We start from the raw sequence: 16,213 nt of genomic DNA, 5'->3' as shown, positions 1-16,213 counted from the left end.
GGTGGTGGGGGTGGGGGAATTTCAGGGAGTAAGGCGGAGGGAGCATTAGGGATGGTGAGGTTAGTGTTGTACTGGTGTCCACGGTGAGGGTGGAATGTACGTACACCCGGCCTCAACCTGACACACTGTGGTGCTGGGGTCCTGCCTGGTGCACACACTGTGGTGCTGGGGTCCTGCCTGGTGCACACACTGTGGTGCTGGGGTCCTGCCTGGTGCACACACTGTGGTGCTGGGGTCCTGCCTGGTGCACACACTGTGGTGCTGGGGTCCTGCCTGGTGCACACACTGTGGTGCTGGGGTCCTGCCTGGTGCACACACTGTGGTGCTGGGGTCCTGCCTGGTGCACACACTGTGGTGCTGGGGTCCTGCCTGGTGCACACACTGTGGTGCTGGGGTCCTGCCTGGGGCACACACTGTGGTGCTGGGGTCCTGCCTGGTGCACACACTGTGGTGCTGGGGTCCTGCCTGGGGCACACACTGTGGTGCTGGGGTCCTGCCTGGGGCACACACTGTGGTGCTGGGGTCCTGCCTGGGGCACACACTGTGGTGCTGGGGTCCTGCCTGGTGCACACACTGTGGTGCTGGGGTCCTGCCTGGGGCACACATAGTGCCTCCTGGGGGAGCATAGGTGTGCGAGGAAGGGGGGAGGGGGGGTATCCAGACGTCTACACCTGTGCCGGCCTTCCTGTGTGTGTGTGTGTGTGTGTGTGTGTGTGTGTGTGTGTGTGTGTGTGTGCGCGCGCGCGCGCGCAAACAAATTTCACACAAAAAAAATCAAATATAAGAAATTGCTTCAAAAACAGAAAAAATATTATTTTGATATGACAGTATGGCATTATCTTACCTACCAGTCCATACTCTCTCTTCGTCAAGGTTGAATATACGTAAGAATTTCACTGAATAACGACAAACTGCCCTCTAGCCACGATCCGACACGTGGGATACCATTATATGAACACTAACTCTCACTGACCACAAGGACGATTTTCCGGAGTGTTTCTATGGCCCGAAAAACTTAAAGTACTTTTATTTAATACCTGAAGAAAAATTACCACATGAATATTTACCATCTATCTACTGGCTCTCACTGGGGCCATGACGTCACACAACTCTCCCACCCAGCCACTCTCCCAGCCAGCCACTCTCCCAGCCAGCCACTCTCCCAGCCAGCCACTTTCCCACCCAGCCACTCTCCCACCTAGCCACTCTCCCACCCAGCCACTCTCCCAGCCAGCCACTCCCATATACACGACCACCACCTAACACGACCTGCCACCCTCACACGTGCACGCAGGTGTTAGTGAGGTCTCTGACAACAGTGACATCCTCTGCCAACCTGAAATCGTTCACGAGGGACTCACTGGGGTATCGTCTGACAACAGTGACAACATCTGCCAGCATCAAGATCTTCACAGAGGTGTTGGTAGGTGCTCGTCTGACAAGATGACAACATCTGCCAACATCAGACTTATCAGGGGTCTTAATGGGTTCCCTGACAACACTGACACCATCTGCTAATATGTCTGACCCAGGCATTGTTGACCTGGTAGGTCTTGGGTCATGATCGTATGGTTAACCATCGTATCGTCACATACATCTTCCTAATGACCACTAATTATACCCAACCACAGCACAGAGAACGAGACGATCCCTCGACCAGATCTGTAAATATTCATAACGAATGCCAGGATGTAATTACACTGGCCAGACAGACGAAGAAAAAAAAATATGAGAAAATAAGACATGAGACGAGCGGTCAGCTGGTGATGCTGACATGTGTGGCGGTAATCCTGCTCAGAGAGTAAGACAATCACATGTCATCCATCTTCCTCATCTGAATCTGTATCATCAAGACAATGTTGTGTGTGTGTGTGTGTCTGTACGGCCTCAACCCACGTGATGATCTGGTGTGGACCCGCCCTTACTGCTACAACCATGACGAAACTGTGGTCAATATTGATGAGGGATGAAACTGTGGCATGGTTAGTGAAGCATGAAACTGTGGTTGATGAAACAGAGCAGTGAAACATGGCTACTCCTCCATGTGGATATATCCGACTGGTTCACAAAGTTTCGTAAATAAAGATAAAATATTGGAAGATAATGACATGTTCTTAATGTACTTACAGATAAAGATACGTTTGGATGGGGGAAGATAAAGGGAAATTATTTAGTATCAGACATCAGAATTTTTAAGAATATTCCTCTCTCTCTCTCTCTCTCTCTCTCTCTCTCTCTCTCTCTCTCTCTCTCTCTCTCTCTGCACAGTGCAGGTTATAGCCATGCCGTCATCACCATACCCAATCATCTCATCAAATTTACATCATGCCCAGTAACTACCCTCATTAAATATGGCTTTACGCCCCGCCGACCGCACGTTGCAAATGAAATTTATACCAAATGTTCCACGTTACCATCATCACTCCTGACCGTTACCATGCATGGTAACCCCAACCATGACGCCACACTAACTCCAGGAATGCTAACCATGACGTCACACTAACTCCAGGAATCCCAACCATGACGTCATTCCTTCAGAAAGAAAATGGTTTGAAATAACCCAACACCATCTTCTGTCTCACCGTAATTCAAAAATATTAATCAATCTAAATACAAGACACGTCGTTTACAATATATATATATATATATATATATATATATATATATATATATATATATATATATATATATATATATATATATATATATTCCTATGAGTTCATGGGGAAAATGAAACACGAAAAGTTCCCAAGTGCACTTTCGTGTAATAATCACATCATCAGGGGAGACACAAGAGAGAAATATACCAGTCAGTTGATATACATCGAAGAGACGAAGCTAGGACGCCATTTGGTAAACATGGATAGGACTTGTAAGGAATAGAGGGATCCTAGTGTGGGGTGTGGGAGGGTAGGACACCTGTACACACCTCGGGAGGGAAGTGAGAAGTGTTGTTTACTCTTACTTAAGACATTGTGGTGATGTCTGATGATGTCAGTCTTCATAAGACACATTCTGAGGGTCATGATGGAGCCAGCTATGTTAGCGGAACTCAGAAATACCTTCCACTAACTACACAGTTACTGTAGAACCGAAGTTATTCACTGAGACACACGTATACTACTGCTGCTGATGCTGATGATGCTAGACAATGTATTCCAAGCGGAGAGAAACACTCTCAAATTGCAGTACGTGGGTAAGTCAGATAACTGAAGACCTGATGGTCTATGACGAGATTATCTGCTGGAGGACAACAGATAATCTGAATTATTAATCTATCATAGCTGGAGAGAAGAAAGTACGACAGATATAGAAACAGTTATCAGTTACTATGATTATCAGTTATCATGATTCAGTAGTTATTAACCTGGGTGAGTGATAACTAACACTTGGTGTAGCCATAACTCAAGACCTTGGTGACGGTGCAACGAGCGTTACGTCACTGGTAGTAACAGTAGTTACACCAGTGATGAAGACTGAACAATGACATCAGATGGTTACCATGCCCTCAAGTACCAGTAATGATGGTTAAGAAAAAACATGAGCTTTGGAGAGTGCAAGGAATATCATTATGAAAAGACATACACCCAGTACAATACACATACACCCAGTACAATACATATACACCCAGTGCAATACATATACACCCAGTATAATACACATACACCCAGAGGAAGATATACAGAAAATGTAAACGATGATATCATAAATAGAATGAGTGACTCTCCTTCAATAAAATGAATTATTTACAATTTTAAGATGAATTAATTCACTGCAAGTCAAGGAGTAATACCAGGCAATTGAGTTAAGATAATGGAATCCTGAAGTTAAATTACATTAATTTTTTCATTATCTATTTCACTAGGACAGGTAGAGTATGTGAGTGTTGGGAGTGTTTGTGCTGCCAGGCGGGGCAAAGGTTTGTAATGTGCTCTGCTGTTCTGAAAATGTTCACAGCACAGAACAAGGAAACTTGTGGGTCAGACCGTCTTGAAGAAAGTAACCACAACATCTAATTGTGACGTAAGACTCACACACCAGACATCACATGATGTCGTCATCACATCACATGATGTCGTCATCACATGTCTTCATCACATGATATCGCATATGTTGACGACTCGTATAACTTCCACATAATTGGTTGCATCAAACTTGGGTTTGTGGGTTGAGTCATTATGATACCTGTATACACGCCTTCGTCAGATGTTCAGTGTGTCTGGAGGTGACGGGTGTGTGTGTGTGTGTGTCTAGTGGTGTTGGCTGTATGGAAGCACGTGTTTGACCACTGCTTCCCATAGTTACTGTAGGAACACAACCTAAACCAAGACTGAACCGTTATATCTTCTCTCGTCCTTCTGTTCCTCGCATCTCTCTACGTCCCGGCAACAAACAACAGAGGAACTCTGATTCATTTCTTGAATCTCTTCCTAATATTTTGTTGTCTTCATACTGTGGATAACCACAGATGAGACAGGCTTTGCCTGCGTCATATCCATTATTCATATACAGAAAACAAATAAAAATCTCACAGGAATGGAGGTTAAGGAAGGACGTAAGAATAGTAACGAAAGTGACCAACAGATCAAATATGAAATATACCATGAAAAAATGTCTTTTGTGGATGTGACCAGATCATTTGCTGAAGCTAACCACACAAGTCGAGGTGTTCGAAGCCTCGAGTGAACCGTGTTTACCCGCGTCTCTAGAGTTCGTATCCTGTTTTTCTTGATATTAATATTCATGACTGGAAAGCCCTTGTTTTCTATGCATAAGCGGATAATAATATTCTCCGCAACGCCATAAATGGTAAACAGAATTATGTATCGCTAAATCCAACATAAGACTTTACTAATTTTTTCCTTGACTTATTAAGTTGAAGCATTGCTATAGTAGCTTTGTCTCCGTACACATTGAACACAACGGTGATATATATATATATATATATATATATATATATATATATATATATATATATATATATATATACTGTTTATATGTACCTGTATATGAACAAAGACGAAAAACCAGGAAGGAGAAATATAACATATTTGTGTTCCTATATCCTCACAGTTGTTGTGATGCGCACGTCAGTCAGGCCCAGAAAACACCCAGCATGTTACAGAGAGAAACAATATCAAGAGAAGCTGTAACTTACTGAGCACAATATCAACAGAAGCTGTAACATACTGTGAACATTATCAACAGAAGCTGTAACATTCAACAGAAGGTTTCACATGATGAGAACATAAACAGAAGTTACAACGTAATGAGAAACCCTTAAAAAAATCATATTAGAATGTTAATGAACTGCCTTACTTCAGGTAAGAATCATGAATTTAAAAAGAATAAATATAAGAATATAAAAGCAAGTAAATATAAAGTAACTACTTTAGATGCGAGGCTAAAATTAAAACAAGAACAGAGACATCAAATATAGTTGAAAGTAAACTCATTTGATAAAAAGAGCTAATTACACTGTTAATTGATGCAAATTAGAAAGACGCTAGGTAATTAAACGGCATATCTCAAGACCACACTTTAAAATCAAAGAGAAATCACTTCGAATATGTTTCCTTCTCAAACGTACGTATGTAGGAACATGACGTTAAGATATTTAGTTTATACACTTTCAAAACTCCGCAACAGAAGGAGAAACACTTGAGAAACTTCGAAACACAAGACACTGAAACACTTCCCAGGTTCGCAAACATAAGTAGGAACATATAGAAAAAAAAAAAAAATCCGGAACACATGACTTTCAAAGAATTCCGAAGCTCCGACACGAAACTTTCAAACACTTCCTAAGTTCCGAAACACTTCAACCTCCGAAACTCAAGAAGTCTAAACATTTCTAAAACTCCGAATCAACAATGCCGAAGCTGCGAAACAAAAGTTCACACACACACACACACACACACACACACACACACACACACACGTTTCAAGGCTACGCAACACTAGAGATTTAAAGAGCATAATTGACGATCCACCTGGCATCAGAAATACAAGGATCAGTTAGTGAAGTGCAGAGACGTGACTTAAGTCTGGGTTGAGGAAGTCTCTATAATTAATGGGTTCCGTCAGACGGCTGACTTGAGCCAGACATGGCAGCAGATGTGCTGGCCAGACAAGGGCGACCCGACCTGACCCAGAATGAACTCAGTACATGAGACAAACACGTACTTACATCAACTTATCAACAGTTACTTACATGTGACTAAATTTCTAGGAGTAATAATTCTAACTTTCTAATGGGAAAAAATTACGAAAAAATCGACGCCAAATTTAAGGTTAAAATTCATCAACTAGTTTTTTCATTTCTTATGGAATGGGAGATAAAAAAAAAAAATGCATCGATGTATATATAACCTTGGGATAGGACTGTGCCATCCTAGGGAGGCCAACTGGGACTGAACCATCCCAAGGAAAATAGCTGGGACTTAAGGATCCCAGAAAAACCAACTGAGACTTTAGCATCCCAGGGATGCGTTGTCGGCACTGGTAACATCCCAAGCAAAACCTGACTCACAGATGACTGAGTTGCGGCAAGTGGGGGAGGCTGGACCCAACCTGGCTACCGCAGGACACACACACACACACACACACACACAACAATGTTCACGTGGTAAATCATCTTCCATAAAGGATTGAATTATGCCAACCGCCTGTTACACACGCCCCCAACTTGCCCAGCCTCGCTCCTCGTTTTCTTTCGTATTACATAAACAACGAAAATTATGGCCGGTTTGGATAGCTCTCGTAGAAATGCGCTGCAGGATGGAGGAGCGTACCGCAGTTTGGGAATTCTTGATGATCTTATTGAAAATAATAATGGGAAAAGTTTTTCCTATGATATTGAAGGGCAGCAGCTTCCACGGTGACTGACAACGAGGTCCATACACTCTGGCTACCAACATGACTCGTACGAAAATGATGGAAGAAAATCGCGTATCAATTTTTCTCCTCCACCTTAGCACAGTGTAATTTCCTTGTCTCCTCAACTTCGTTCTTATATACGACAGCGAGAGAAATAAATTTCAATATTGCTTAAAGTCCCGCCAGAAAATTTAAACCAGTAACCCTTGAAAAAAGAAATGGGGGTACGTGACTGGGTTTCGAAAGCTGCGTATTGTGTGTTTATGGCTACATGTGGGGGAAAACAAGAGTAAACACTGTAAACCAGGATGTGAGAGGGATCCGAACACCCTGAGGCAACAACATATCCCAGAGAGCAAGGGATGGGATGGGTACACACACACACACACACACACACACACACACACTCACAATGATGCCATGATATAGGAATATAGTTACTGCGTCCACCAACCACGTCATCAGGGAAAAAGTATGGTAATTGACCTCCTTGGCTACCACGGTTGACCCCCAGGGTTGGATGACCTGATCTTTCGATTCGATCCTTAAGGGTCAGGTCATCAGAGCCACGGGTCGTCCCGTCACGTTCGAGTATCGTAACGTAATGTGGTTTATACGATAATATTAGATATATCAACGAGGGAAAACATAACTTACATATCAGACAGTTTGCCAGTAGTACAATAATCTAATAACATTCAGCCACACTTGACTGCCTATTATGAAACGCAACACATTTAAGTTTTACACACAAAGTACAAACATGTTTTACATAATTATCATAATCAATAACTGATAACATCGAAGCTACAAATACATTCATCAATAACCTGAGACAGCAACATGAAGTGGTAGTGTCCAGCATCATTACATCAATCAATCAAATGTTAACGTTTTAACTAATGGTCATAATGACAGTAATTACGATTATTACATCATCTCGTATAACTGAGTATTTGCCTTCATACAGTCAACAACATATCATTAAACCTAATCCTCATAATGGGTCATGATAATGTTACACTGTTGCTCTCACTCTACACATCTTCAACTTATAAATTCTTACCTGTTCACTGGTTCTTATGGGAGGAGATCAACGGAGACTTTTCTAAACTAAAAAAAGTAGATTTTTCACAATAGTGAGTCATTCTAGAACTCCACGCTAGAAGATTTATGGTGGATTGATCAGAATGAAGTCTGGGAGATGAATGAACCTTCACACATCATGTGTGCTGCCACAGTGAGCGACCTCCACGAAGCTGTGTTCGGGACGCACTCGTGCACAGCCACTAACCAGCAGCCTACCCACACCTGACGTCACTACAACCACTGCCCAGCTTGTGGGCGACGCTTGTGTGTTATGAGTTACCACACTGGCGTATCATCATTACAACCCACGTGAAAGAAAATGAATTGAGCTCACCTGAAGCCCTGGCGTGTTTACCGTCGCCCCTCGATGGTTTATATGACACTGACCTACAACAGAGAAATGATGATCAACATGGAGGAAGATTTGTCTACTTGGTGTATAAATTCATTCATATCGGATGCAATTTTTCAAAATGAAGCAATACGAGGTTGTCACTATGTGCAGCTCTCTGGGGGCTCTTGGGAAGGGGGGAGAGGGTTGGTGACTGACCTTATCTCGATGGCAGACCAGGAGCGGACGCGTCTTCCTCCCACTGGCTCCCACTGGGAGGTAGTCTGGCCGGGAACGTGAGAACATGATGCATCTGCAATAAACAAACAAACACTCAGGTTACGTATTACAATATGTCATATTACTCCTGCTAATCTTCATTCATTTCTAATACAATAAACTTAAGATTACAAACTGATGAAAAATATCATGTTTGTTGTTATGCTGAGGAAGTGTTGGTAAGCGTGATCGTCCCAGGATGTGTCAAGGTGAGGAAGGAACAGGTGAATGTTATGATCTGAGGTCACGTGAAGCAACGTTGCAAGTGATATATAAATTATCAGCCGATCAACGAACATCATTTTCATCGATAAATATGGTAATTTGTAATCAAATCCAGCGTAAATGCTTAACTTCAAATATCTACCAAACATTTCTTCCACTGATGAAAGCATAAAAATCACATAAAGACAAAGAAAACAATATATTCAAATATCGTAGCCACCGAAAAATCTAGTTATGAAGCCAGACCCCTCGTCTGGCTGCTGCTCATGGTGGCTGACGGTTGTAACCAAACGTTTAGCAGGAACTCCATAATGTTGCTAGTCTAATGGAACCACTTACCTCTCTGCTATCGCTCTATTATCAGTAATTATTAAAACAGCTCTCCGGAAATTTTCAAAAATACAAAGAAAATAAGGCATACATGTTGTATGTTTACACGGATGAAGGACACCGTTCATAAACCTTTGTACACATTAACCTAACCAACGGTGTTTACATCATAACAAGAACAATAACTTGAAATTTCTGTACTGTTGTATATACAACTTAAAAACAAACTTGGCCTCAACAAAATTCACCACTAGTGTTGATAAAACGGTATGACTTTCAACAATACAGTTCCACCATTTTGAATTTACTTACAGAAATATATGAAGCATTGAACCAAGGGAAAAATAATTCTTCCATTATCATCTGGAATAAAAATAACCAGACCGATAAATAAAAATCTTTACCAATGTATTGTGATGAAAATAAATTACGATAACCGGTTATTGATCCAAGTTCGCTGGTCCAGCCTGACGAGGGGGCCTTCTCTAAACCACATACTGTTTTCTGTTGCGTACGAATTGGCTCGGGCCTTTTTCTGTGATACCGCCTCGTTTGGATGAGCTAAACCATGTCGTACAGTCCTTCAGTAATCATCTTAAAAAAGCTACTCAAGTTGGCTGAGAGATTCTTACCAAGTACTTCATGATGGAGTCAGAAGCCACAGAAATATATCCAAGTTGAACTTCATAAGTTTATCATGTCTTACAAATTAGCTTTCATATAGATCGACCTACAGTTAAGGTTTAGTGGGTTCATATATCAATAACAGGAAAACTAACCTTACGATTAGGTAAGTTAATAATGATACACGGAATCATGCAGGTCATACTGAAGAAAAAAATTCATGACTGTATACAATGACGTAAATTTTTACCAGAGGAAATAACTCCTTCACCTCTCAGTTACAGTCTACACTTCCGCCATGACCAATCTATTAGAGCAATCTACTTTTTTGGACTGTTATGAATATCTCGTGTGGAAGCATAAGGTATAACACTGGAGACAAAAGGATTTCTCTACGTTAATTACGTCTTCTCTTGTTGACAGGAAGCAAGTTTATACTTAATGAGTGATGTAGAGTGGACTAGTTAAAGAAAATGAGGAATGAATCCACTCGTTTTCTAACCCTAAGTGTAAGTGAAACCCAAGATGTGGTGAGAGGTAAGGATGCCTAATGCAGTGTATCACACGTTTACCCTCTTGTCCCATAACACAGCAGGACCCCATTGAGACGATAGTTTCCCGTTTTCTAAGATTTCCCCAATATACACCTGACCACCAAAATTCTTCCTACTTACTTAATTATAACATTACTTACTAATATATTTGTCTATCTGTTCCATAATGTCTCAAATGATAGACACAACAATTCTGCGACTTGCTTCATAAAGCATCATTCAAACATTTCAGAGTTGATAGGAAAACATACCAGTTTTCACGTTAGATTTTTGAAATGTTTGCTTCCTGTAACAGTACAAATCTTCCCTTCTTAATCCAAAGTTTCGTTAATGATAAAACAATACAGTGTTCATTATGACTGACGCATTACATTGCTCGACCTTATCTTTCATTTGTTACAGCGCAAACTGGAGTGACGTTTTCACTTATACTTGCCGTCGACCTCTGGCGATACACGAGAAGGATTTAAGTATATCTGAAACACTTTATGTTCAGAGATACACAAGTGTCTTATCGTTGTAGTGATAACGTATTCACAGCATTCTGACCAGAGCGTTGCGCTGCCTTGTGATTGGTTCACCAATTCAATATCTATTGTCGTAATTCTGATAAATGTCTAACTATGGCATAGATTATAGATCTATGATTGGCACTATTTCCGTCTCTAGTGTTTATCATTAAACGTATCATGAAATTATGAATTAAAAAATATTCTCGCAGAGAATGTTAGCATCTTGTCGCCTCATTTGGGTTTCACAAAATTTAGATGGAATAATCATAGAAATGTTACGTAACGAAGATATGTTGATAAATCTATAAGATGTGCTTGATATGAAGATATGTAACAAAATATGTACGAGAGAGTTGTGCTGCAGACCTGGAGCAGAAATTACTGATGATTCCTACAATATTCCTGACGTGTACTTGGCCACCGTTCTCCACAACCAGACTTATTCATAACTACTGAACTCAGATTAACGTGAGTGAACCTAACTTATATAAGATTAGCCTAACAAAACTGTAGATGTTATAGCTACATGAAAAGGAGTGTTCACGGAGGAGAGGGACTGACGTCATTATTACAGCCATGTCGCATATCACATTCCAGGCGCGAATCCTAACCACGTCTTGCCACGCCAACAATCCATGAAATCTCTGAACTGAAGAAAGATTAACTCCAGCCAGTGATACCCCAGTTAGAAAATGTCAGCTTTGAATAATACATATGTGCTACGGTGCCGCGGCCTGGCAGGAATAAATGAGTAAAAGATTTGTGCAAGCGACAAAATCACACACATATTCTGGGGACCGAGTTTTTCACTTGCCACTTGACAAAATGATTATTACTGAGCCAAGTTCAGCTCCTGCTGTGTCTATGTGATCTTCCACACATCACGACCTATAAATTGTGCTTCGTTAAATAATCATTCTGGATCACAGTACATGGTATGGTGGTTTGTGGCAATATCATCAAATAAAAAAGACAAATATAGTTACTTTAGTTTCTTTTTGACAATTTCATACTTAATTCACAAACAAATGATGTTATTTTCATTAAAGACTTGCTCAATGGTCATTACTGAGATAATAAAGTACAGTTTCTGGTAAGTAGTATAGAGATAAATAGAATCTTAAAACCATACATGAATGTATTTGTTGTGGAAACATACATGTTATGAGCATGTTAGATTTTAACGAGCATGAACATTTTTGATTTAAGAATGACAGGATACTGTAGTTTTGATTTAAAACCTACAGTTTGTAGTGTTTATGTAACCTCCAGGTTTTTAAATTTTTTTGATTTAAAACTACGGGACTGTAAATTTAAGAGTTTAGAAAAGAGGAAGTATTGTATTTATATTCAAGACTATACGCGATGGGTATTTTATTTTTACCTGATGTATTTCATGGTTGCGATCCATGGTTGGAATTTTATTAAACCTACGGATATGATTTTTGATTAAAAATGTGTGAGATTTAAGATATAAAACTAAGGAATGTAATTTTATGATTATAGCAACCTAGGGTTTGGATTCATGCATTAAAGATACGGATTTGTATGTTTGTATGATTGAAAACTAACTAGGTTTAGTATTTAGATATAAAACCTCCAGGTTGTATTGGTAGACTATAAGCGAAGGTATGTATTTTTATGAGTTGAAACTCGGGCAAATTTGTCTTGAAAAACATACAGGAATATGATCTTTATCTAAAAATATGTTGGTATTGATTTAGTTATGTTCCAAAATTCTTAGATAAGCTGGAATGTATTTTGAATATTGACTGATGATGGAACATAATGAGATGTTTGAGGACAATGTGTGGTGTGAGGTGGTTTGATCGAGTAAGTAACGTAAGGGTAAGAGAGATGTGTGGAAATAAAAAAGAGCGTGGTTGAGAGAGCAGAAGAGGGTGTTTTTGAAATGGTTTGGGCACATGGAGAGAATGAGTGAGGAAAGATTGACCAAGAGGATATATGTGTCGGAGGTGGAGGGAACGAGGAGAAGAGGGAGACCAAATTGGAGGTGGAAAGATGGAGTGAAAAGGATTTTGTGTGATCGGGGCCTGAACATGCAGGAGGGTGAAAGGAGGGCAAAATAATGATGGTCATTCTGAAGGTTTACAGCGTATCTCTTGTGTGTGTGTGTGTGTGTGTGTACGTTGGTGGAACTTCATGAAAACGTCAAGGATTTATAATATGTGGATATAATGACACTGACGAGTTTCACGACCTTAAGGTATTAAGGACTGGTCAACCAATCTGTATCATTTGATAATTTATCATTTTACGGAATATGAAACAGATAACATTCAGACTGAGCTGTATTTCTCCTTCCCAAATATTCTGATCAATTGGTAAAAGTCAATACTGAAGCGATCGGTTATTTGTGTTCATTGTAGTTTTGTTTATCATTAAATCAACAGACTTCAAGATGTAATACGTTGGCTTAATCTTCTGAATGAAAGACAATATTTGGAGTTGGAAATCTATATCCTATTCTTTGAGCAACATTCATAAAGCATTAAGCTAGCAACTGAAACAAAAAATTATGTTATTATTCACGTCATGCACCAACAAACGCTTTAAAAACCAGTCATCTCATTTTCTATTTACATGTTCAGTATTAGAGAAAAATAAATCTTAAAACCATACCAAGATATTGTATTTTATGATTTAAAACCATACCAAGATATTGTATTTTATGATTTAAAACCATACCAGGATACTGTATTTTATGATTTAAAACCATACCAGGATACTGTATTTTATGATTTAAAACCATACCAAGATATTGTATTTTATGATTTAAAACCATACCAGGATATTGTATTTTATGATTTAAAACCATACCAGGATACTGTATTTTATGATTTAAAACCATACCAGGATATTGTATTTTTATAATTCAAAACTATACCGCGATATTGTATTTTTATTATTTAAAACCATACCAGGATATTGTATTTTCATGATTTAAAACCATACCAGGATATTGTATTTTTATTATTTAAAACCATACCAGGATATTGTATTTTCATGATTTAAAACCATACCAGGATATTGTATTTTTATGATATAAAACCATACCAGGATATTGTATTTTTATGATTTAAAACCATACCAGGATATTGTATTTCTATGATATAAAACCATACCAGGATATTGTATTTTTATGATTTAAAACCATACCAGGATATTGTATTTTTATGATATAAAACCATACCAGGATATTGTATTTTTATGATATAAAACCATACCAGGATATTGTATTTTTATGATTTAAAACCATACCAGGATATTGTATTTCTATGATATAAAACCATACCAGGATATTGTATTTTTATGATTTAAAAATTACAGTTGGATATTGTATTTAGTTATTGTTCTCAGGAGCAAAAAAATTCTTAGAATATAAACTAAAATATTGTATTTTGAATATGACTGTTGTGACAACATAATCAAGTCATGAAAAAAATGGCCATTCAAACGCTCTTAATTCTATGTAATCTGTGGCGATCACAAATATATTACGTCATGTTTAGGTCGGCACAATGTGAGGTAATGTTGGTCTGAACATCTGGTGTTGGTAATTTTGCTTTTCGTTATGAAGGCCAAGTTATCGAAACCTGATTTAAGAGAAGATGGATTTATCTGGTTGTGCTGGCATTTAAAGATGGTGGTTTGGGAGAGGGTTGTGACCAGGCCCTGCAGTACCATCACCAGATAAACAACCAATAACACAACTCCAGACTTACTAAGGTAACACTACAACCCCACACCCCACCTTCCTCCATCACCACGGAGGCTGGAGGCATGACAGTCATAACAATCGCAAAATATATAACAACTTTGTTGACTCTGAAGTAGAATGTTATGTGTGTACATACATACGGACCATGTAATACATGTGTGCCTGCGTGCTCTGCTGCAGGTCCTGGATGTAGATATCATAAGTACAATCGCCCGGGAAAATAGAAATATTCATCTGTTGACTTATAATGTTGTGGCAAGACACAAACACTGATCCAATCATTACTTGTAAAGTCTACATATTTTGCTTGTTTGTTTGTTTATGTTTATTAGATTATGTTGACAACAAAACACAAAAGAAAACGGAGACTACGTAGACGAAACAAGAAAGAAAACGGAGAATAAGGAAAACAGGTGAGAGAGAGAGAGAGAGAGAGAGAGAGAGAGAGAGAGAGAGAGTAAAACCTCCTTACTTCTTATTCTAATAAGGACGAAAAACCACCACCTTTCTGAAAGACACTTTACATCCCCTGACGAAGGCTTGCTACTGTCTCACCAACTTTATGGGGACCAATTTAGCAGCGAAAATAAATATCTGGTCTGTTTTATTCACAGGGAAAAAACTCCGCCTTATATATGAGCGTTAATATGGCTAGGATGATGAAGTTACTTTGTCCTGCTCTCTCTAATAAAAGTTGAAGATGCGTTAAGAACGAAAAATGTTGATAAAAGTATGCAACATTTTTAGGTCGTATTTGTATGAATCTGGAGCTTCGTTTGTCTGTTTGTCTGACAAATCTTTAACAGCATCAAACAGTAGAACTGTTCTTGCCTGTGACAACAAAAGTCCTAAAAAAATCGTCGTTGTTGTTTATAGAACTGGCATGTGGGACGTGACACTGTTTGGAGCTGCTTGTGAAACGGAGGCATATGATTCATTCGTTGCTTACTTTGAACGCTACCATCCAGCCAGACAGCCTAGTTAGTGCTTATCCACCAGCGAACTGTGCTCTGACAACACGTCTCTCATTATACGTACAGTAACTGTACACAGGCATACTTATACTTACATCACCTGCTCCTAGCTCGGGAAATTGAGACAAGGAATCCTTTGTTAAGTAGAAAAGTTAATAATACCCGGCCTGCTCAACTGTGTGATCCATAACTATTCCCATCATGCCTGGAGGCATGTAATCGGCCTTCAGTAAGGGTGGTGCTACCTGAAGCTAATGCACGATTATAATTATGTGGAGTAATCAGGGCTATAAGGGCCTTAACACGCGTTACTAATTCATATCTTAGTTTGTAATTATAATTAATTAGACATTTGTGCGAATCTGTTTAATTAGGAGGATTTTCGCAAAGACACGCGGGCCAGTTAGACAATGTCTCGCCGTCTTGTGCCAAATATGGTACATATTATAATCATAACATTATAATGACGTCATCATCACTATAATGTAGCACAATGACAGGTCCTCCAGCATCATCATGTACCTATCATCACTACCATGGATCATAGCACTACCAGCATTATAATGACATCATCACCACCATCATGGTGTATAATGACATGTCTACCTGCACTATAATGATCTTATCATCACTACGGTGGACTATAATGAGTCAGACTACCATGAGTCAGGACT

At 39.4% G+C, this 16,213-nt stretch overlaps 1 long non-coding RNA gene across 1 annotated transcript in view; it reads right to left on the bottom strand.

The window, feature by feature from the left end:
• LOC139757397 (uncharacterized) overlaps window positions 1-16,213 on the bottom strand; it is a 244,962-nt gene that overhangs the window by 174,707 nt on the left and 54,042 nt on the right. Inside the window, exon 7 of the long non-coding RNA XR_011714617.1 lies at window positions 8,519-8,612. This is a non-coding gene — a long non-coding RNA (uncharacterized lncRNA). The remainder of the gene's footprint in view (window positions 1-8,518; window positions 8,613-16,213) is intronic.

Source organism: Panulirus ornatus, chromosome 26 (genome assembly GCF_036320965.1).
Source record: "Panulirus ornatus isolate Po-2019 chromosome 26, ASM3632096v1, whole genome shotgun sequence".
Classification (NCBI taxonomy): Eukaryota; Metazoa; Arthropoda; class Malacostraca; order Decapoda; family Palinuridae; genus Panulirus; species Panulirus ornatus.
The sequence above is the reverse complement of the archived record's forward strand: the minus strand, read 5'-3'. Positions and strand labels throughout refer to the sequence as shown.